Source organism: Bombina bombina, chromosome 2, assembly GCF_027579735.1.
Source record: "Bombina bombina isolate aBomBom1 chromosome 2, aBomBom1.pri, whole genome shotgun sequence".
Lineage (NCBI taxonomy): Eukaryota > Metazoa > Chordata > Amphibia > Anura > Bombinatoridae > Bombina > Bombina bombina.
In genome coordinates, this window is record NC_069500.1 from 161,530,866 (window position 1) to 161,555,202 (window position 24,337).

Below are 24,337 nucleotides of genomic sequence, written 5' to 3' on the forward strand. Positions count from 1 at the left end.
ATCTCTATTTGTGTTTTTTGCTCTTGACTCAATGACTTTGTTGGTAATATCAGATTTATAACCTCTTGAAAGGAACGTTTCTGCTAACATTTCTGACTGCTGTTCAAAATCTATAGATCTGGAGCAGTTTTTCTTTATGCTGAGATATTTCCCTACAGGGATATTCTTTTTCCAGGTATCTACAGTAAGTGGCAACTCTTAGCATGTATATAGTTATTAGAATCGTTTTTTTTAAAATGAAGTTTAGTTTCGAATTTCTCATCCATTACCATTATTTCTAGGTCTAAGAATATAACTGAGCTTTTGCTCCAATTGGAAGCAACGTTTAGGCCCCAGGTATTGATATTCATATGTTCAAACATTTTTAATAAATCTTGTTCTGTACTTTCCCAGATTATTAATTGGTTGTCTATATCTCTTTTGTAGAGCACAAGGTTTGCACCATAGCCGCCATCACTAAAGAATTCGGTTTCCCAAGAACCCATAAAGAGATTGGCATAGCTAGGCGCAAACCTTGTGCCCATAGCCGTACCTTCAGTTTGGAGATAAAAGTTTTTATTAAAGAAAAAATAATTGTTCTCCAATACGTGTTTTATGCTTTTCAAAATGAAGTTTCTTTGTTGATCTGTCATATTTAGATCTAATTTCAGGAAGGATTCCACTGCTTGAATGCCTTTAGAGAGGTTAATTACTGTGTACAAGGATGTGACGTCACATGTGGCTAAAATCATATTGGCCTTCCAATTTATTATTTTTAAGATGTTAAGGACTTGTGTGGAGTCTTTCAAATAAGAATTCAGATTTTTTACATGTTTTTGCAAGAAGTTATCAACATATTTAGATAGATTAGCTGATGGTGAGTCTATACCGAAATGATTGTTCTGCCAGGGGGGTTGACCAAAATTTGTGGATTTTCGGCAAAAAATAGAAAATTGGTGTTCTGGGGAATTGTATGTGTAATGTTATCTGGTTTAGAGAGATTAGGATTTAATTGTCTTTCTATTGGATTTTTTAAGAAAAACCTTTTCAATGTTAAATTCCTGACAAATGTCTTAATGTGGATATGTATATTGAATTTATTCAGTCGCATTGTAGGTGCAAATGAAAGGCCTAGGCTCAAAACTCTTTCTTCTTCTTTTTTTAAAATGGTACTGCTTAGATTGAAAATTCCCTGTTGTGCTGTGTTCATCTCCACCTCTTTGCCTCGTTTAGATTTTCCTCTTCCTCTCTTTCCTCTAAATTTCTTTTCTTTCTGAGGTTACTAAGTAACCCTATAAACACATAAACAGGACCAAAAGTGAACTACAAAAAGCATTGGTAATCCAAATGTACATTTAGTCCCTTTGGATGCATTGTGTCCAAATTGAAAATCCACTGGGACTCTCTTTGCAGTAGACGCTTGGCCCGGTCACCTCCTCTTGTACATTTGGGGACATGATTAATTATGGTATATCTCAAATTAGAGACCCCATGTCTGTTAGTACAAAAATGCCTAGCCACCGGTTGGTCAGAATCGCCCAATTTGATGGCCTTATGAATTGCCAAACGGTGGTTAGCCATTCTGGTCCTAAGGTCATCCTGGGTCTTACGTTCATAAAACCTGTCACAAGGACAGTGAAGTAGATATACAATGAATGTAGAGGTGCAGGTGACCCTATGCCTTATGAAGATTGTTTCATTGGACCAAGGATGTGTAAAACAATTGCTGTGAGTCAAGCTACCACAGGTAATGCAACCACTGCACTGGAAGCAACCCTTTTTGGTGGTGCTTAACCAAGTAGTTTTCATATAGCATTCACTATTGTCCGGCCTCAATAGTATATCCTTCAGAGATCTTCCTCTTTAAAATCCCACCATTCGTGTTTCCATTGTTGAAAATGGTAGGGAGCTATCTGTAGATAAAATATCCCAATGCTATTTCAAGGTTTTAGAGAACTCCAGCTTTTCAGGGGAAAATGTGGTCGTAAAGATAATCCTTTTACTTACTGCTTCTTTATCAACCTTCACCAAGGCTTCTTCCTGAGTCATAGACAGTGAGTCAGAAAATGCCTGGCATAGCTGAGTAGAACCATATCCCCTTTCTTCAAACTTACTCCAAATAGCCACCAATTGAGTTTTCTTTTCTTCAGTATTGTTGCGGACAACCTGCTTGAATTGCGATTTGGGCAAAGCCTTCTTTAGACTCGGAGGGTGGCATCCAACAGTGAATTTCTGTCCGTTTCTTTCTGAAACAAAGTCATACACAGTTTTGTGTCATTTTTATAGATCCTGAGATCCAAAAAGTCAATGCATTCCGTGCTATATGTCAACTTAAATTTTACTTGAGGATTGACACTGTTTAAAATTTCAAACCAGGACAGAAGTTCTTCAGACCAACAAATCGTTGATGTACCTTCTGTACAGTTTCACCCTGATATCCTTGAATACGTCTGTCTCCTCTGTTTCCAACTGGGCCATGGACAGATTTTCGTAAGATGGGGCCACATTGGACCCCATCCCCATTCCTGATATTTGCAAAAAGAATTCTCTTTCAAATTTGAAGTAATTACACTTCAAGCAGAAGTCCAGTAGCTCCATAACCACATCCACTGGAGGACCTATATATGGATATTTGAGGATATGGTTAGACACTGCTGCCATCCCTTGTGAATGAGGGATGATGGTGTATAAACTGGTCACATCCAATGTGACCAAAAAATCGTCAGCTTGAAAGTTATTCCAAGTTTTCAGCGTTTTAATAAGCTCAATGGAATCAAGAAGAAAGGAGGAGGTATTTCGTACAAATGGTTGTAGTATATCATCCACGTATGTCGCTAAGGGTTCTAATATAGACCCCCGTGCCGATACAATGCAATGGGCCTGCCCGGAGGGCGTGTGGGGTTCTTGTGGACCATTGGCAAGGTATAGATGACTGGTATTATAGGGTAATCAACCTGTAGATACTCTTTAAGAGATTTAGTAATTACAACATTTTTTTTTTAGCAATTTTCATCTTGAAGGATTTTGTAGGGTCACCTGGTAGTTGTCTATAGGTGTGCATATCTGACAACTGTGCCATAATCTCTTGCCTGTAATCACAGTAGTCCTGAAGCACCAAAGTCCCACCTTTGTCCGCCTAACGGATCACCAGATCTTTGTTGTTTTGAAGGATTTTTAGTGCTTGTCTCTGTGATCTATTAAGGTTATTGCGAATCATATCCTTCCTTATGTGTTGGTCTTTAATTATACTGCTTTTAACCATTCTTGCAAACATATTTATACTGGAATTGCTACTTTTAAGGACATATTTCCCTTTTCTTCGGTACCCTATTGCATCATCTTTTGATATACCAAAGTGTTCCTTTAATCTAAGAGATCTCTGGAAAGTGAACATGTCTACACTTAATGAAAAATCATTCGCATAGACAGTTGGTACAAACGTTTTGAAACAGTGACTCCCCAGCTTTAGTTGGAGTATATGAGCTTAGGTTCATGATGATGCTAGTATTGGTACCCACACCAACTACTTGCGCCACTGTCATGGTGGTCTCCCTCTTATCTTGTGGCCTGTGCCGCCCTCTACGCCAATGTGGCCTCTACCCTGTCCATTTTTTGAATGTGTCAGCATAGCCTGGGAGCCCTGATTCTCCTCAATGTGCCCTGGGGGTATTCCTTCCGTGTTAGAGCTGTTGTCCGAACTTTTTCCTGGTCAGTGTTCTAGGTTTGAACACCCTCCCCCGTCTATTCCTGGCATAATAGCTCATTTCCTGTGGGCCCAATAGCCATCTATAGATTCTTTTTTCTTTATAATTGAGGGTCACAGCCTCCCACTTGCGTTCTTTAAAATTAATCAACTCTTTCTCATGAGCATCAACCTGTTGCTTTAATTTTTCCAGCCATATCTCCCCAGGGTCATGTGTCAATTTTGCTAAATGTGAGGTTTCAAAGCTCTGTAATTCAATTTCAAATTGCTGTAGCTGATCACTCACCTCCTCAATGACTAACAGCATATGATCCAGAGATCCCTTATTTAAAATTCCACACCATTTTACAAAAAGCTGGATTATTGCGGCCTATGGTGAGTATGTTTTTAATTCTAAAGCCTTTGGGGATGAACAATTTCCTATGGTATTCTGAAAGGTAGCACCCATGCATCTTTAAATCAATCTTCTTTTTTAATTTCACAAAAAAATTAAAAAATCGTTCAAGTATTTAGAAAGGGGATATGGTTCTACTTAGCTATGCCAGACATTATCTGACTTACTGTCTATGACTCAGGAAGAAGCCTTGGTGAAGGTTGATAAAGAAGCAGTAAGTCAAAGGCTGATCTTTACTACCACATTTTCCCCTGAAAAGCTGGAGTTCTCTAAAACCTTGAAGGAGCATTGGGATATTTTAGCTACAGATAGCTCCCTACCATTTTAAACAATGGAAACACCAATGGTGGGATTTAAAAGAGGAAGATCTCTGAAGGATATACTATTGAGGCCAGACAATGGTGAATGCTATATGAAAACTACTTGGTTAAGCACCATCAAAAAGGGTTGCTTCCAGTGCAGTGGTTGCATTACCTGTGGTGGCTTGACTCAGAGCAATTAAAATTAAACATCCTTGGTCCAATAAAAAATTCTTCATATGGCATACGGTCACCTGCACCACTGCATTCATTGTATATCTACCTTACTGTCCTTGTGGCAGGTTTTATGTCGGTAAGTCCCAGGATGACCTTAGGACCAGAATGACTAACCACCAGTCGGCAATTAGTAAGGCCATCAAATTGGGGCGATTCTGACCAACCGGTGGCTAGGCATTTTTGTACTAACAGACATGGGGTCTCTGATTTGAGATATATCAAACTGATCATGTCCCCAAATGTACAAGAGGAGGTGACCGGGCCAAGCGTCTACTGCAAAGAGAGTCCCAGTGGATTTTCAATTTGGACACAATGCATCCAAAGGGACTAAATGTACATTTGGATTACCAATGCTTTTTGTAGTTCACTTTTGGTCCTGTTTATGTGTTTATAGGGTTACTTAGTATGATTCCACCCACACATATACATTGGCTAGATGAAGGTAGTATCCTGCAGTGCTAAATGTCTTATGATCACCCAGATGGGGTGGGATTAATAAACACACAGTGACAGTGGTGAATAGGGATGGTTTACATTATGTTTTAGTGGGTATTAAGTATGTAACATGTTACCCTTTACTAGTCACGACAGTGGTAAGGTGTATAATATATCAATATGCATATGCTGCTTTTGTTATTCAGTACTGATATTGTATCTCCATTTAGATATATGCTATGTATTGACTCTGGGTTATTTTCACTTTTGCTTTTTTAGTTTGGGTCTGGTCGGCTCTTGGCGCATGTGTAGTTGCGCTTTACGAAAGCTCAGGAGTTTGACAGCAGGTCTGCAAGGTGGAGGTAGTAGGGAATAAAATGGGTGAGTTCACTATGTGTTTGTTATTGGCCTGAGGACGGGGGAGACCCCAAAAGCGTTTACAGCATTATTAAATTAGTTATTATAAACGGTGAGTGCCTTCCTTATTTATATATATATATATATATATATATATATATATATATGTCCACAAAACTCAAAGAGTAGCGTCAGCACTACTTTATTTAAAACATCCTTTCTTTATTTAAGCAACATATTGATAAAAACAGCAATGTTTCGAGTCATGTAGAATCTTAGTCATGCTACAGATAATGGTTAACAACCTCCTTTTATATCACCTGCATGTAAATTACCTTTAATTGAGCACATTGGTTCATACCTGAATTTAAAGTGGTAGTACCCCCTACTGGTCAGGTTTTTTGATTGTTTTATTTCAATTTCTTTCATATTAACTACCATAGAGTATATATTCTTCTTGTGACCTGCTGGAGGTTGGATAACAATTAGATTGCACCAACATATTACACACTTATAAAAACATTTATAAAAACAAATGAAGATCATAATCTTTGCTTAAATCAATCGGATATAGAGTTTTAAGGTGTTGTACCCACAATACTTCCATTTTCCTGAGTAGTAACTCTCTGTTACCTTCTCTTCTTTGTTTGGGAATGTGGTCTATCACCTGAAATCTCAGCTGGCTCACAGAGTGACCTACGGACAAGAAGTGTGATGAAACAGGCAAGGTCATATCCTTGCAATCTAATGCAGGTCTTATGTGCACTTATTCTATCTTTTATGGGGTTAATCGTTTCACCCACATAGCCCCGCCCACAAGGGCATTTTAGAATATACATTACATAATCTGTGTCACAAGTGTAGAGACCATTGATCTCTCATTTTTTACTGTCATTGATTTGTGAAATGAACGTGCCTTTAATCTTTGAATTACATTGTGCACAGTTCAAGCAAGGATATGACCCTTTGTTTGCAGTAGTTAAGTAATTTATTGTTTCCCTTCTGTTAGCACCAACATCTGCTTTAACCACTAGGTCCCTCATGTTTTTTACTCTTTTATAGGAATTGATTGGTGGTCTACAGAATTCATCAATAAGGGGATTAGACTTGTTTAATAGGTACCAGTGTTTCCTTATAATCTTTGAGATACTATCACTATACTGGTTGTATTCTGACAAAAAAAATCAATTGTTTCCTATCTTTGTGTCTTTTTTCTTGTTGTCTTGGGAAGGATTGTCATAGCATCAGATTTAACTGCCTTCTCACAATTGGCAATGATGGTATGGGGATAGCCTCTCTCTTTGAATGTTTTGGCCATTTGTTTGAGTCTAATTTCCTGTAGATTTTTATCTTGCACATTTTTCATAGTCCTAAGGAATTGGCTTTTAGGGATTCAGTTGAACACTCTTTCTGGATGATAACTTTTAAAATGCAACAAAGTGTTGTGGTCGGTGGGTTTGCAATAGAGATCTGTGATTAAGTGTCCCTCCTGTTTGTATACCAATGTGTCTAAATAACTCACATTTTCCTTTGAATGGTTGAGGGTAAATTTCAGACTTTCAGTATAACTATTAAGTTCCTCCACAAATTCATACAGAGTCTCCAATGTGCCCCTCCATACACCAAATATATCATCTATATAATGTAGCCAAATTTTACAGTATCTTTGATATATCAGGTTTGTGTAAACAAACCTGTTTTCAAATTGGCTTAAAAAGATGTTGGCGTATGAAGGGGCCACATTGGAGCCCATGGCCGTACCTTTTCTTTGCAAGTAGTAGGTGTCTTGGAATAAAAAATAATTCAGGTAAAGTATAATGTAAAGCATATCCTCTACAAATTCACACTGGGGCATAGAGAATTTGGCATTATGTTTCATAAGGTCTAATAGACTATACTCCTTCCTCATGGGGGATGGACGTATACAGGCTAACATTGAGGGATAAAAGAATATCTGATTCATCAACTTTCTATTTTTTCCAAAAAATCCCCTGTGTCTTTAAGAAATTTCCTTTTGGATGTCTGCTAGTGGATCACAATCCAAAATTAAATACACACCACCATCTGACAACTGGACCAATATCTCCTGTATATAATATTCTCTGTCTAAAATTACCACGGCTCCTCTGCATTTTTTAATTATAATTGATGTGTTTTTTGACAGGTCCCTAAGAGCCTTACATTCTATTAAGGTAATATTATCAATAATCTTGGGTTTTTCATTAGACCAGAGTTTTTTGATATCAGCTTGAACAAATTTAATATATGTCTCAACTCCTGAATTTGAGGTACTAGGTACAAATTTGGACTTATTTTTCAACCCTAAGGTTGGCACATCAAACATATCATTTTCACCATGAACAACATTAACAGTATTAACAGAATTATCTTGCGGGGTACTGAAGTATACTTTCAACCTTAGATTCCGGAAAAAATGGTATAGATCTTTTTCTAAAGTAAATTCATTGGCATATGTAGTGGGGCAAAAGGATAACACCTTATTTAATACATTTAGCTCATCATTAGTAAGTTGGTATTTAGAAATATTTATGACCAATGTCTCTTGTGTAATGTTCGTTACATTTTCAATAGTTTCACAGAGGACTCGCTATTCTGGAGACAGACAACGCTGACACTAGCGGTAAAGTAAACAACACTGATGAATATCCTACACACTATATTACAGAGACTATTGAAAATGTAATGAACATTACACAAGAGACATTGGTCATAAATATTTCTAAATACCAAATTACTAAAAATGAGCTAAATGTATTAAATAAGGGGCTATCCTTTTGCCCCACTACCAATGCCAATGAATTTATTTTAGAAAAAGATCTATACCGGTTTTTCCAGAATCTCAGGTTGAAAGCATACTTCCGTACCCCGCAAGATAATGCTGTTAATACTGTTAATGTTGTTCATGGTGAAAATCACATGTTTGATGTGCGAACCTTAGGTTTGAAAAATAAGTCCAAATTTGTACCTTGTATCTCAAATTCAGGAGTTGAGACCTATATTAAATTTGTTCAAGCTGATATAAAAAAACTCTGGTCTAATGAACAACCAAAGATTATTGATAATATTACCTTAATAGAACGTAAGGATCTTAGGGACCTGTCAAAAAAACACATCAATTATAATTAAAAATGCAGACTAGGTCCAAGTTGACGAATCAGATATTCTTTTCTCCCTCAATGTTGTTAGCATGTATACGTCCATCCCCCATGAGGCAGGAGTACAGTCTGTATTAGACCTTATGAAACATAATGCCAAGTTCTCTATGCCCCAGTGTGAATTTGTAGAGGATATGCTTTACATTATACTTTACCTGAATTATTTTTTATTCCAAGACACCTACTACTTGCAAAGAAAAGGTACAGCCATAGGCTCCAATGTGGCCCCTTCGTACGTCAACATCTTTGTTAGCCAATTTTAAAACAGATTTGTTTACACAAACATGATATATCAAGAATACTGTAAAATATGGCTACGGTATATAGATTATATATTTGGCGTATGGAGGGCACATTGGAGACTCTGTATGAATTTGTGGAGGAATTAAAAAGTTATACTGAAAGTCTGAAATTTACCCTCAACCATTCTAAGGAAAATGTGAGTTATTTAGACACATTGGTATACAAACAGGAGGGACACTTAATCACAGACCTCTCTTGCAAACTCACTGACCACAACAGTTTGTTGCATTTTAAAAGTTATCATCCAGAAAGAGTGTTCAACTCAATCCCTAAAAGACAATTCCTTAGCACTATGAGAAATGTGCAAGATAAAAACCAACAGGAAACTAGGCTCAAACAAATGGCCAGAGAAAAAGCTATCCCCATACCATCATTGCCAATTGTGAGCAGGCAGTTAAATCTGATGCTATGACAATCCATTCCAAGACACCTAGGAACAAAAAACAAGAAAAAAGACACAAATATAGGAAACAACTGATTTTTTCATCAGAATACAACCAGCTGCTGGTGCAATGGGATGCCATCTTGGATGACGTCACTTAAAGGAACCTTCATTCGGGAAGAAGACTTCGATTGAAGAGGATGCTCCGTGCCAGTTATCTTGAAGATTGACCTGCTCCGTGCCGGATAAATGAAGATAGAAGATGCCGTCTGGATGAAGACTTCTGCCCGTCTGGAGGACCACTTCTGCCGGCTTGGATGAAGACTTCTCCCGGCTTCGTTGAGGACTTCTTGCCGCTTCTCTGAGGACTTCTCCCGGCTTCGTTGAGGATGGATGTCCAGTCTTCAAAACTGTAAGTGGATCTTCAGGAGTTAGTGTAAGGTTTTTTTAAGGGTTTATTGGGTGGGTTTTTGTTTTTAGATTAGGGTTTGGGCAATTGAAAAAAAGCTAAATGCCCTTTTAAGGCCAATGTCCATCCAATTGCCCTTTTCAGGGCAATGGGGAGCTTAGTTTTTTTAGTTAGGATTTTATTTGGGGGGTTGGTAGTGTGGCTGGTGGATTTTACTGTTGGGGGGTGTTTGTATTTTTTTTTACAGGTAAAAGAGCTGATTTCTTTGGGGCAATGCCCCGCAAAAGGCCATTTTAAGGGCTATTGGTAGTTTAGTTTAGGCTAGGGTTTTTTTTATTTTTGGGGGCTTTTTATTTTGATAGGGCTATTAGATTAGGTGTTATTAGTTTAAATATCTGATAATTTCTTTTTTTATTTTGTGTAATATAGTGTTTGTTTTCTTTGTAATTTAAGTAATTGTATTTAATTTAGGTAATTTATTTAATTGTAGTGTAAGGTTAGGTGTTAGCTGTTAGTATAACTCAGGTTAGGTTTTATTTTACAGGTAAATTTGTATTTATTTTAGCTAGGTAGTTAGTAAATAACTATTTACTAACAAGTCTACCTAATTAAAATAAATACAAACTTGCCTGTGAAATAAAAATTAAACCTAAGATAGCTACAATGTAACTATTAGTTATATTGTAGCTAGCTTAGTTTTATTTTATAGGAAAGTATTTAGTTTTAAATAGGAATTATTTTGGTAATGATAGCAATTTTTATTTAGATTTATTTTAATTATATTTGAGTTAGGGGATGTTAGGGTTAGTGTTAGAATTAGGTTTAGGGGTTAATAAATTTAGTATAGTGGCAGCAACGTTGGGGGCGGCAGATTAGGGGTTAATAAATGTAGGTAGGTGGCGGCGATGTTTAGGGGTTAATAATATTTAACTAGTGTTTACGATGCGGGAGTTTAGGGGTTAATATGTTTATTATAGTGGTGGCGATGTCGGGAGCGGCAGATTAGGGGTTAATAATTTTATTTTAGTGTTTGCGATGTGAGAGGGCCTTGGTTTAGGGGTTCATAGGTAGTTTATGGGTGTTAGTATACTTTTTAACACTTTAGTTATGAGTTTTATGCTAAAGCTTTGTAGCGTAAAACTCATAACTACTGACTTTTGATTGCGTTACAAATCTTGCGGGATAGGCTGTAACCCTCATTTTTTGGCTTACCAGAAAAAGCTTGTAATATCGGCGCTATGTAAGTCCCATTGAAAAAAGACTATGCAAATTGCGTAAGTTAATTTGCGTTAAGGCCAAGAAAGTGTACAGTGCCCCTAAACCTGCAAGACTCGTAATACCAGCGGTAGTGAAAAAGCAGCGTTATGAGCCTTAACGCTGCTTATTCACTCATACCGCAAAACTCGTAAAATAGCCGATAGTTACTTACTTGCTTTACAGTTTAATGAAACAAAAAATTGTAACAGGAGAACTGTGCAAATAAGAGGTGTCTAAAATGTAATATTACCAAGGGCAAAATTATGCATATAGGATCCAAAAACCTGAAGGCCAATTATAGTCTCAATGGTAAATTACTTACTGTAACTAAAGAGGAATGGGACTTGGGAATTATTATTTCAGATAATATGAAATTTGGTAGACAATGCAGCAGTGCAGCCAGTAAGGCCAGTCAAATAGTTGGTTGCATTAGGTATTAGTAGCAGAAATAGCAAGGTTCTTATGCCACTAGTTGGGCCTCATCTGGAATAGTGTGTACAGTTCTGGAAATCTTATCTTCAAAAGGATATAGATAAACTAGAAACTGTACAAAGGAGGGCTACTAAAAACATACACAGTCTAAAATATAAACATACAAAGAAAGAGAAGGGGAAGCGGTGACATGATAGAAACCTTTAAATACATGAGTGGAAGCTGAAAGCATTTTACACAAAAAGAAATACCAAAACAAAGGGTCACAATCTTATATTAGAGGGTAGCAAATTCTGAAAAAATGCTGTAGTGATTGCACAATCTTGGGTTTTAGTTTTTTTCCCCCACTTTTTTCTCAATTGATCTCTAGGGGTGAATATATTCATGCACACGTGAAATCGCAACTTAGTTTATGCACTGTATTCAGGTTAACTAAGTTATTTTGCAACTTGTAGTACCTGTGCAACCCTAAATGTGCAAACCCCTTAACTCTTGCAGTGATTTGCTGAGCCCACATTGTTTCAACTCAGTACTAGAAAGTAACTGTAAGTTTATAAATTTGAATTTTAAAGAATGACATACCCTTGTATAAGTTTAGTCTTGCTATCCAGACAAATACAGATTGCATAAATTACTTAATGCATGTCTTCTGAAAGCAGAGGTTTCCAGGATAAAGGTAAGCTTAGTCAGAAAGTCCGGGTTGGGTTCTTTCAGGGAAAAGCAGCACAAAATCATTTAACAAATGCAGAATCCACAGCAAGACAAAGTCGAATATCAAGGCAGTCACAAGCGAGGGTTTAATGCAAATGCATAGACAGGGAGAGCAGAAGTCAAACCAGTATGTCCAAGAAGAAATTCCCAGAGTAAGTGGTTCTGTAACTCAATACACAAGCAACCACATGCTACAAACACAGAGGTAATATAGACTACTGCAATTAAGGCCTAATTGATCTTCTAGGCCTTCTTAAAGTTTACGATATGCCAAACTGCAGCAGAGACTGTAATCACTCTTTTAGCCAAGTACCTGTTATGACATTAGTATTTGAGAAATTAAAGACACAGTCCATGATTAAAGCACATGTATGGCATTAAACACAGTCCACAGGCCATACAAAGAAGTTGTTATTAAACAATTAAAGACACAGTCTACTTGAAATTCATGTATGGCGTTAAACATATTCCACAGGCTATATAAGGAAGTTGTTTTTAAGCAATTAAAGACACAGTCCATGATTAAAGCATATGTATAGCTGTAAAACCCAGCCCACAGACCATACAAGATGGCTGTTTTTGAGCAATTAAAGTCACAGTTCATGATTAATGGACACTTATGACATTAAGCACAGTCCACAGTCCTCAGGAGGTAATTTATGAGTAATGAAAGTCACAATCCATGACTGAATCACATGCATGGCATTAAACACAGTCTACACACCATTAAAGGAAATAGTTTTTAAGCAATTAAAGACACATTCCATGATTTAAGCACATGTATGACATTAAAACACAGCCCACAGGCCATACCAGGAGGCAATATTTGAGCAATTAAAGACGCAGTCTATAATGCCAAGTTATTTCCATGGACTTTACAGTGTTAAAAAAACAAGAAAAACTATTTGACTGTAACACCCTACATTTTTTGAGATATTCAAACTAATACCTCTTAAAAATATTTGTTCTAGAAAATAATTTACATGATGGAATATTTATGCAATATCTAAGACATTCATAAATGTCATGACGCTTATATATCTGCACAAGGGAAAGGAGCAGATAGAGAACAAATGAGGGTCATAATGTCTGCATTTAGCTTAATCATCCAATCCTCGTAAAGGGCCTCTTCACCCTTCTCTTGCAATGCTGCATAAAATAGAGAAAGACAATATAAATGTTTGTCAGGATTATACATAAATCTTCCCTGTAAAGCAATTGAACACGTAATAAATACATTTATAGAAACCAGAAACGTGTTTCAAATCCTAGAAAAAATAAATATATACCGTATTTTCCGGCGTATAAGACGACTGGGCGTATAAGACGACCCCCTACTTTTCCTGTTAAAAATATAGGGTTTGTGCTATACTCGCAGTATAAGACTACCCCCTTACCCCCTCAATGAATGCAGCAAGCACACCAAATAAAATCATCAGTTTGGAGCAAGTATGGGGTATGGGATATACGGTAGGTTTTCATCTCAAAATTCACCCAGTGTGCAGATAACTTTTTTGTTCCATGTGTTTGTGTGTGTGGGGGTGTTTGTGGCGGGGTTTTTGGCGGTTAGCAGGGATAATTGGGGGGGTCCATGGGCAGGTTGTGGGCTCCAAACAACTGTTAGGACCAGACCCAATTTAAGGCACCATTTTTGCCCAGGTTTGTAAGCCCTGCGCTAAACACTTCTGCTTCCACAACTGCATGCTCCTTTTAACTGCAGCACACTCATGTAACTGCAGCACATGTTCACGGCCCAATAGCAGAGTTATCGTTTTCCAGTAGTTCGAGCTGCAGGCTGCTGATTGTCACACAAGCATGGAGTACAAGTAGTATCCCAGTAGTTCACATGCTGAGCGGCATAGAAGTCAGTCAGTATGTGAACTACTGGGATACTACTTGTACTCCATGCTTGTGTGACAATCAGCAGCCTGCAGCTCGAACTACTGGAAAACGATAACTCAGCTATTAAGCTATGAACATGTGATTTAGCTTTGGCTGTCTCGCTGCCCTCCTGCCACTGACAATGAGTAATAACCCCACGCCATGGTTATTCATTCCTTACCGACTAACTCCCAACCAATCAGTGTGGCGTTGCTTTCCAAAACTTATGTAACTCCCCAGTATTTGCAACAAACGAGCTCTCACTGCCCGCCATTACATACAACACATCTCCTTGGCAACCTCTGCACCCACCCAGTGCCCGCCTCTGTTTCAGTGGAGTTCAGTTTAGGATAACGTTGTCTGTACTCTGTAATAATAAGGCTTATAAGACGACACCCGGGGTATAAGACGACCCTCGACTTTTGAGAAGATTTTCATGAGTTAAAAAGTCGTCTTCTACACCAGGAAAATACGGTATATATATTTTTTAAATGACACTGCACCATATCTATTAATATATGTAATTGATATGGGGAATAACCATCTTTTTCATTGCAATTTTAACCTAACTTTTGAGCATGTAACTATTAAAAATGTGACTCTTTTAACCTCTATGTTTTAATCAAGCAAATGTGTTAAACACATAGTGGAATAACCCATCTGTAGCAACATAAAACTGCTGGTTCTAAGTAGAAACTGCTGCTGGTCCAATCAGCAGCACTAGTAACACAGCTGAATTGCGTGACTAGTGCTTCTGATTGGATCATCAATACATTCAGCAAAGAACCAGTAGTATTTGAGAATATGTATTGCAAAAAAACATCAAATATGTTTCTGGTTAGAACAAAAAATAATTATTTATTTAAATAGCTAGTACATGTGTCCCTCCACAACAGAAGAGCAGAAGTGTGTAATATCTAATGTTTACCATTGTTACCCTTTGTTTAAACATAGATTCCATATATGACACCAATGTTAGGTAGATACTTTAAAAGAAAATTATTTTCAAAAGTTATATTCTGTTTATAAATCATGAAAACATTTTTTTTTTAAATTTAAATGTTCAATTACATGCCTTTTCTATTAGTATGTCTATATATATATATATATATATATATATAATTACTTTGCTTTCATGTCCCTGAATTTAAAAAAAAAAGAAAAGAAAATCCCTTTAAAACTAGAAAATAATTTAAAAAACAAAACGAAAACTAAAGACGTTTTATACTTACACAACTGCCATTCAGAAAATGTAGTAACCATATCACCTCCTAGTCAAAGAAACAAAATAGGTAAAAGCTTGCTTTATTCAAAAATTATTAAAACATGGCTCACAAGGTTAAAAAAAGGAAAAAGGCACAAACTTCACAGACTAGTCTGACGCATTTCAGCACCAAATAGCCTTACTCATAGACACTGTTGTCTCTTACAACTGGGAGGCTTTAAACACCTCCTTACAATCTCATTGGTTAATTCAAATATGTGCACTTAATTATTCCCTGAGATTTAAAATTATAGTAAACTACACAAATGGTGAAACTGTTAGCTCTCAATATATTATTAATACTGATATATGTTTACTACCACCAAATTCACATACTCTAATTAGATCATACCACCTTTAGATACAGAGGCATGTTCATCCTATAATAGACAGTCAGTAAAAAAAAAAAAAGTATTATGGAAATGGTGCGCAGTCAGTTTAAGTTTTGCTTATTTGTACCATTGAAATGAGACTATAATACCTGACATACTGTTGTATATTATATACAACATATGATTATATATTCACCCTGACATATGCGTTAAGAACAAACTTCACAGTTTAAACTATTAGTGCTTTAAGTATTATTGTACTACTTGATACATAGGTAATCTCTCTTTGATTACACATTCAACCTTCAGTGCTGCTGCTAGTATATAGCGACTCAGTTAAATATCTTACAGAGGCCCACTCTAGGCAAGTATTAAGGATTAAACACTATACGGAATAGATCACATTCGAAGGTAAGCAATCATTTAATAAAGTTATAGATGTGTCACAGTTCAATAATAGACCCTTCAACATCATTAGACATTCCTTGTTAAGTGAATAAATGAATAAATTCCAAATTCAGTGTCAACATTATCTGTTGCTACTTAGGGTAGTAATGGTATGTATAAATGTTTCTGACTATAATCTGTGCAGAATTCTAGCTATATAGGAATTAAATCTTCTAAACCAGATGAAATTCTGCATGTATAGTTCCTGCACACTTGGTTAGGGAGGTAATGTATGAACATACTATTGCCAATAATTGATTAAATCACCCTCAATGTTCATACCTTGGGGTCTACGTGTGTGCAATTTGAAAATCCAAAAAGCATCCTTTTGAATAGCTCTTTGATCCTACTACCACCCCTAGGTTTAGATATGATTAGGTCTATGACCATCCATGCAAATGTCTTAACATCTTTATCATGATCAAAAATAAAGTGTTTGGCTTCTCCTGTTACTGCCTTGCCTCTCACTATATCATTTAGATGCTCACAAATTCTGACCCTGGTCTCCCGAGAGGTACAACCTATATATTGTATTCCACAACAGGTACAGGTTATAATATATACAGCATATTCAGATCTGCAATTGGTACAAAAATTACAGGTAAGCCAACTGCTCTGTTTCTTCGGCTTTCTCAATGCACTAGGGGAAACTATGTTACCTATTGTAATATTTCTCTTGGAAACAAAGCGACAGCCCTTGTCAATTACATTCTTGAGTAATTCATCCGCTTTGAGAATAGGGATGTTATTCTTAATGATATTACATACTTCCTTGTACTGGTTGGAATAAATAGTAATAAAAGTGATCTCACTTTTCTGTTTGTCATTAGCGCTTTCCCTGTTTTTCTTCGGTTTAAGAAGTTCTGAACTGGGTATTTTTAGGACCTCCATATATGCTTTATTTATAGGTCCCTCCGGATATTCCTAAGTCTTCAACTTATTCCATAACACTTTGCTTTCAGCCAAAAACACAACAGAGATATGGAAGCCACCGTCAACTCCATTGGCGGAGAGAGAGACACGTGAATCGGTTACATCAGACGCCAATAGGAGACACGGGGAGTGCAAGCTGCGGAGGATTACAGAGTGGTGGCTATTCCTAAACATCCTCATTAACGAGCTGCTCCAAGGCTGTATCCAGCGGACGTCAGACTAGATTAGAGATTATACATACAAAAAGTGGAGGTGATAGAGTCACTTCCACAAAAGAATGCGGTTTTAGCACTCACTGTCTTAACCTCATATACGGCGTTTACTTCCAGAGTGTAAAACTTAACTTTTATTTATTTGACTAAAATAATTGGAGAAAGGGGAAAAAAGGGGGAAAAACATAAACGATTAAAAGCCTAGGATAAAGTAGTCTTGTATAGACTGTATTATATGCAATAATCTGTGTAAATAGGCCTTTGGGGTATGATAGCCCAGATAATTATATTACAGTATAATCTATACAGAAATCTATGCGGTACACCGGTTCAATTAAATAAGGCTTAGTTAATATAGTGTAGATTATTGTAGCAATACCCTGTATGGAGTTGCTTAAGCTCAGATTAGTAGTGCGGATGTCTTGTACAATAAGTAATCAGTTAAATACTGATACAATATGTTTATGTATACATATTGTTATCATCCATCCTCTGAGACTTTTATTTATTTTGGGTGATCTGTTACATATAGGGTAATCTACACATAAATTACTGGATTTCTATTGGTTGTCTTAATAGGAGGAACACTAATGGTTTTGGAATACAGGGATATTTCTAGGGTATCTGAGATAAGATAGTTGCCAGTATTGTCCTTCAGTTCTTTATTGTTGTATCAGTATAAGCCACTTAACAATGGCTGTGTTGTGGCTGCTACTGTCTTTGCTTGCACTCTCTTTTGTGTTTACTTATCGTAGGGTTATAGTCAAGTAACTTAGTTTGATTGCATTATAATATCCCACAACCTCTTATCTAATTGCGTTTGACCCTCTGGTCTATGACGGTTTTGTATTAAGAATAAACTAGAATGTAGTGTAATCAAGCTATTTTTCTTTCGAGTTTACATATACCTTATTCAATTCAGTATCATAATCGCTAAGTGTGCATTGAAGAAGCCCTAGCTATTCTGTATTTCCACGTCAAACTAGTAATATGGTCTTAAGCATAAGAGGTAATTTTTATTTTTTTGTGCAGCAGGGGTTTTCGTTGTTATTACTGTGTAGATCCCAGTACACTGTTAAGTGGTGTTGTTGTTTATTGATGTGATTGAATCAGAATATTGTGGTGTAACAATACCACTACACAGTGTGAAATACTTGGGTATTATGTTGTGCATCAGTTGTGATTTTTGAATTTCATTAAGTTTTAATGGTACTACTTGCAATATTATGCAGCAACTGAAGCAATTGTTATAGTAAGTTGTATTTTGCTGAATTCGAATTCCCTGTGCGTAGATAGTATCACTCTAGTGCAATCACTGTTAACATTTCAAATATGAAATTCTATTCCCCAAATGAACCGTAATGTAGTTCATTTAAATTTATTGAGACAGCAATCGTGTGTCTACAGAGAGCTCGCTACATGTAACTTGATACCCTGTTACTCTTTGCCCTTTAGTACACTTCTATAGTATGATAGGTTCTATTGTAACTATCGTTTACTCATACACAAAATGGTATCAGGCTACCAACATGTAGTTTATTCTGTTGGTCTGTTATTGTAAGTCAATCTCTTGATTATTTATCTGAGTTGACAGTACTCTGTGTAATTGCTGGTTATACTGGTAGTCTAAATTAGCCCAGTTACCCATGTGCATATCTCATACAAGTTTTAGCCGTATTGTAACCATTGGTCGTCAACTTATTACTGTTCAGCTCTGAAGCGATTATGAATCTAGGTTACTGATATAAACGGTATTGGTTAATGAGCCTCCCTCACAGGAGTTTCCTAAGTGGTGTACCACGCTGACAACCTATTGATGCCGGTGAGCCACAATAAACATAACCGACTACTATATCCTAATTTTTAAAAAAAGAGCTTAACATTGCTCTATCTCTACACCTAACGCGTTTCGCCCGTATAGGGCTTTATCAAAAGCCCTATACGGGCGAAACGCGTTAGGTGTAGAGATAGAGCAATGTTAAGCTCTTTTTTTAAAAATTAGGATATAGTAGTCGGTTATGTTTATTGTGGCTCACCGGCATCAATAGGTTGTCAGCGTGGTACACCACTTAGGAAACTCCTGTGAGGGAGGCTCATTAACCAATACCGTTTATATCAGTAACCTAGATTCATAATCGCTTCAGAGCTGAACAGTAATAAGTTGACGACCAATGGTTACAATACGGCTAAAACTTGTATGAGATATGCACATGGGTAACTGGGCTAATTTAGACTACCAGTATAACCAGCAATTACACAGAGTACTGTCAACTCAGATAAATAATCAAGAGATTGACTTACAATAACAGACCAACAGAATAAACTACATGTTGGTAGCCTGATACCATTTTGTGTATGAGTAAACGATAGTTACAATAGAACCTATCATACTATAGAAGTGTACTAAAGGGCAAAGAGTAACAGGGTATCAAGTTACATGTAGCGAGCTCTCTGTAGACACACGATTGCTGTCTCAATAAATTTAAATGAACTACATTACGGTTCATTTGGGGAATAGAATTTCATATTTGAAATGTTAACAGTGATTGCACTAGAGTGATACTATCTACGCACAGGGAATTCGAATTCAGCAAAATACAACTTACTATAACAATTGCTTCAGTTGCTGCATAATATTGCAAGTAGTACCATTAAAACTTAATGAAATTCAAAAATCACAACTGATGCACAACATAATACCCAAGTATTTCACACTGTGTAGTGGTATTGTTACACCACAATATTCTGATTCAATCACATCAATAAACAACAACACCACTTAACAGTGTACTGGGATCTACACAGTAATAACAACGAAAACCCCTGCTGCACAAAAAAATAAAAATTACCTCTTATGCTTAAGACCATATTACTAGTTTGACGTGGAAATACAGAATAGCTAGGGCTTCTTCAATGCACACTTAGCGATTATGATACTGAATTGAATAAGGTATATGTAAACTCGAAAGAAAAATAGCTTGATTACACTACATTCTAGTTTATTCTTAATACAAAACCGTCATAGACCAGAGGGTCAAACGCAATTAGATAAGAGGTTGTGGGATATTATAATGCAATCAAACTAAGTTACTTGACTATAACCCTACGATAAGTAAACACAAAAGAGAGTGCAAGCAAAGACAGTAGCAGCCACAACACAGCCATTGTTAAGTGGCTTATACTGATACAACAATAAAGAACTGAAGGACAATACTGGCAACTATCTTATCTCAGATACCCTAGAAATATCCCTGTATTCCAAAACCATTAGTGTTCCTCCTATTAAGACAACCAATAGAAATCCAGTAATTTATGTGTAGATTACCCTATATGTAACAGATCACCCAAAATAAATAAAAGTCTCAGAGGATGGATGATAACAATATGTATACATAAACATATTGTATCAGTATTTAACTGATTACTTATTGTACAAGACATCCGCACTACTAATCTGAGCTTAAGCAACTCCATACAGGGTATTGCTACAATAATCTACACTATATTAACTAAGCCTTATTTAATTGAACCGGTGTACCGCATAGATTTCTGTATAGATTATACTGTAATATAATTATCTGGGCTATCATACCCCAAAGGCCTATTTACACAGATTATTGCATATAATACAGTCTATACAAGACTACTTTATCCTAGGCTTTTAATCGTTTATGTTTTTCCCCCTTTTTTCCCCTTTCTCCAATTATTTTAGTCAAATAAATAAAAGTTAAGTTTTACACTCTGGAAGTAAACGCCGTATATGAGGTTAAGACAGTGAGTGCTAAAACCGCATTCTTTTGTGGAAGTGACTCTATCACCTCCACTTTTTGTATGTATGCTATTGCTGTGCGGTAGCACCCCTCCCCCTAATAGTACAGATTGATTTCACATTAATGAAACACTATTGACCACTATAGAAATACTGGGGAGTGTGTCTGAGTGTAGTGCCATTGCTTAAACTCGTTTCCAATAGATTAGAGATTACTTTGATCTCTTCACCCGTAGGACTCTGAGTGCTGAATGGAGGATTGCCATAGGGGTGTCACTGCGAGCAGCCAAGTAAAGTTGAGCAACCATTTTTTACATTCTTTTTATACCATATCACCTCCTCCTGTGAACTTGGGCTCCTGAGCTGCAGTCTTTCTACCCCTCAGCAGTTTCTCCTAACCACTAGAGATGATGCATGGGCCTCCGGGTTGACTTGCCCGCTATTTCTCCATTCTCAGCTTCTCTTTCACCACCCACTGGCAGACTCTGTACTGGTGCTTAATGCTGGCCATGGTTCACTGGCAATTGCCACTCTTATGCATATCTCCCAGATTTCCTCCCAGAGCCTACTTCTGATTTTCTGGCCAAATAATGCCTCTCCAATGGCGGGGCTCACTGATCAGAGGCTTCTGAGGGTGCCCACCAGACTCTTGCCCTCCCAGTGAGGAGGTACCAGCCCTCTCTCCCTGATCTTTTCAAAAGACCTGAGTCCTCCTGTTTCCTCCCCCATCATCTACTGTCAGAATCTCCTTTTGCCTGTGCTCCACTGGCCCTTTAAATATACACATGCCTATTTAAGGCATACCTTTGCCCCTCTTCTACGCTGGATTATTGATTCACTCACCAAAGCGTGTGTGAAACCTGAGCCAATCCGGCTCCTCCTGCTTCTCACAGCGTCTCAGAGCGGCACCCTCTCTCTCTATCCAAACCTGTGTCTCAGCTCGTCAGTCAGTCTTCAGAGGACATCGGCTGCTAACCACTGACGTCATCAGCTACCGCCAGGTGAAGGAACCTCTCCTCTGTGTTACACGCTGCAAGCTGCAATCTACCGCTACTCCGCTTGATCTCTGCAGACTCTTGCTTCCTGAAATATCCTAACAGGTCGTATGATTACCTATGCTACTGCTTGATACCCTAAAGTGACTTTGATTTACTTGCCTTACTATTGCCATTATATTATGTAACTCAAAACTGTACTGCTGCGTGAACCTGATCTTTGAACCTGCCATCCTAGTTTCCTGCAGACTTCAGTGTCTGTCAACTAAACTAACTTTTGGCACAAATTAAGTACAGATAAGTAAACCTACCAAAAGCCTAATTTTGTTAACTCCATCTGTTACAAAACACATTTTCTCTTGCAATCTCATACTCTGTTTGCTATAGGAAACCTTGTAACTTTCAGTGTTTCTAGTGAACACTTAAACAAAAATTAAGTTATTACAGAATAATCCAGCCTCTTGAACAGGTTATAGCAACATGGATATGACAGAGATTGCAAACCAAGTTGCCACTTTAACCCAACGTATGGTTTCAGTAAACTTAACACTCAGGGAAGTACAAACTGAAAATCAGGTCCTTAAGGATTGCCTTAGAGATATGTACTCTGCTAAAACTACACATTCAGATGTACTTCCTGAGCCACAGGTGTCTCTACCTGACAAGTTCAGTGGTAACAGGGCAACTTTCAAGGAATTTAGAAATGCTTGTCTTTTGATTATGAACTGAAACCCAGAACATACAACACACATAGAATTAAAGTACTGACGACTATCTCCTACTTAAGGGGTGAACCCCGTGTTTGGGCGGATAGTTTGTTCGAAAACCAGAACCTCATTCTGAACTCTTTACAGGATTTTTTAAAGGCATTATCCTCACTGTACGATGATCCCTTCAAACAGGAATCAGCCAAAACCTCTCTCAGGGCCTTGAGACAAGGCAAGCAACCTGTGGAAAATTACATCTCACAATTTAAAATTTATGCAATAGAATCTAAGTGGAATGAGCCCTCACTTAGACACCAGTTCAGGATAGGGCTCTCAGATGACATCAAGGATGAGCTCTCCCGCACTGGCGTTCCAGAGCATTTAGAGGATCTATTCGCTCACTGCACTACCATCGATAGGCGTATACATGAACGCAAACAAGAAAACTCCATACAACTCCATACAAACGACACAGTACCTCCTCAGTACCCATTAGGGAATCTGAGACTCCAATGGATATTGGATTCATCAGAGGACCCCTTTCCCCTGAGGAGAAAGGCAGAAGACACACACATCGATTGTGTATGTACTGCGCTGCCCCAGAGCATGATGTGACTGCATGTCCGCTCCTAAAAAAGACAAAAAACGGTAAGACTTCTTCTACATTTCTTAGCCTATCATTAAATAGACAGAAACAAGTACATATATCTATGTCCTTTATTTTACAGTGGGATCTGCACTGCTTAAAGATTGACGCTATCATCGATACAGGCGCTTCAGGAAATTACATTGATTGTGATTTTGTAAATAAAAATAAAATACCCTCACAAGCAAAACTGTCTCCTGTTTCTATCAATTTGGTTGATGGTTCTTCCCTATCTTTCGGTCCTGTAACACTTGAAACCACTCCCCTGCTTATGTGTACTACTTCTGGACATAGAGAATCTATCAGCTTTGACATTATACCTTGTCCCCTCTATCCTTTCATACTTGGTCTTTCATGGTTACAAATCCATAAACCTGTCTTTGACTGGCACAAATTGACGATAGACCTAACCTCACCTTACTGCTCTCAGACTTGTTTCCCTCTCAATAACATCCTTCTGTCAACCACTACCCATTTGCCACATGAATACAAAGATTTTCAGGATGTATTTAACAAAACTGACGCTCAGACACTTCCACCACACAGGACTTATGATTGTCCTATCGATCTTTTACCCGGTTCCACAATACCAGTTGGTCACATATATCCTCTTTCTAAACCCGAATTAGATCACTTAAAACTATACTTACAAGAAAATCTAGCAAAGGGCTTTATTAGACCATCTACCTCCCCTGCTGGGGCAGGTATATTTTTTGTTAAAAACAAAGACCTATCATTCAGACCTATTATAGACTACAGGGAGCTAAACAAAAGAACTAAGAAAAATCGCTACCCATTACCCCTCATCCCAGAGTTAATAGAAAGATTGCGCACTGCCAAAGTCTTCACAAAATTGGACCTTAGGGGTGCTTACAATCTCATACGAATGAGAGCTTGAGATGAATGGTTAACAGCTTTCAGAACTCGCTATGGCCTGTATGAGTATACTGTCATGCCTTTCGGGTTATGCAACGCTCCAGCTACATTCCAGTGTTTTATAAATGACATTTTCAAAGACATCTTAGACATCTTCATAGTGGTATATCTTGATGACATCCTTATATATTCTGAATCACA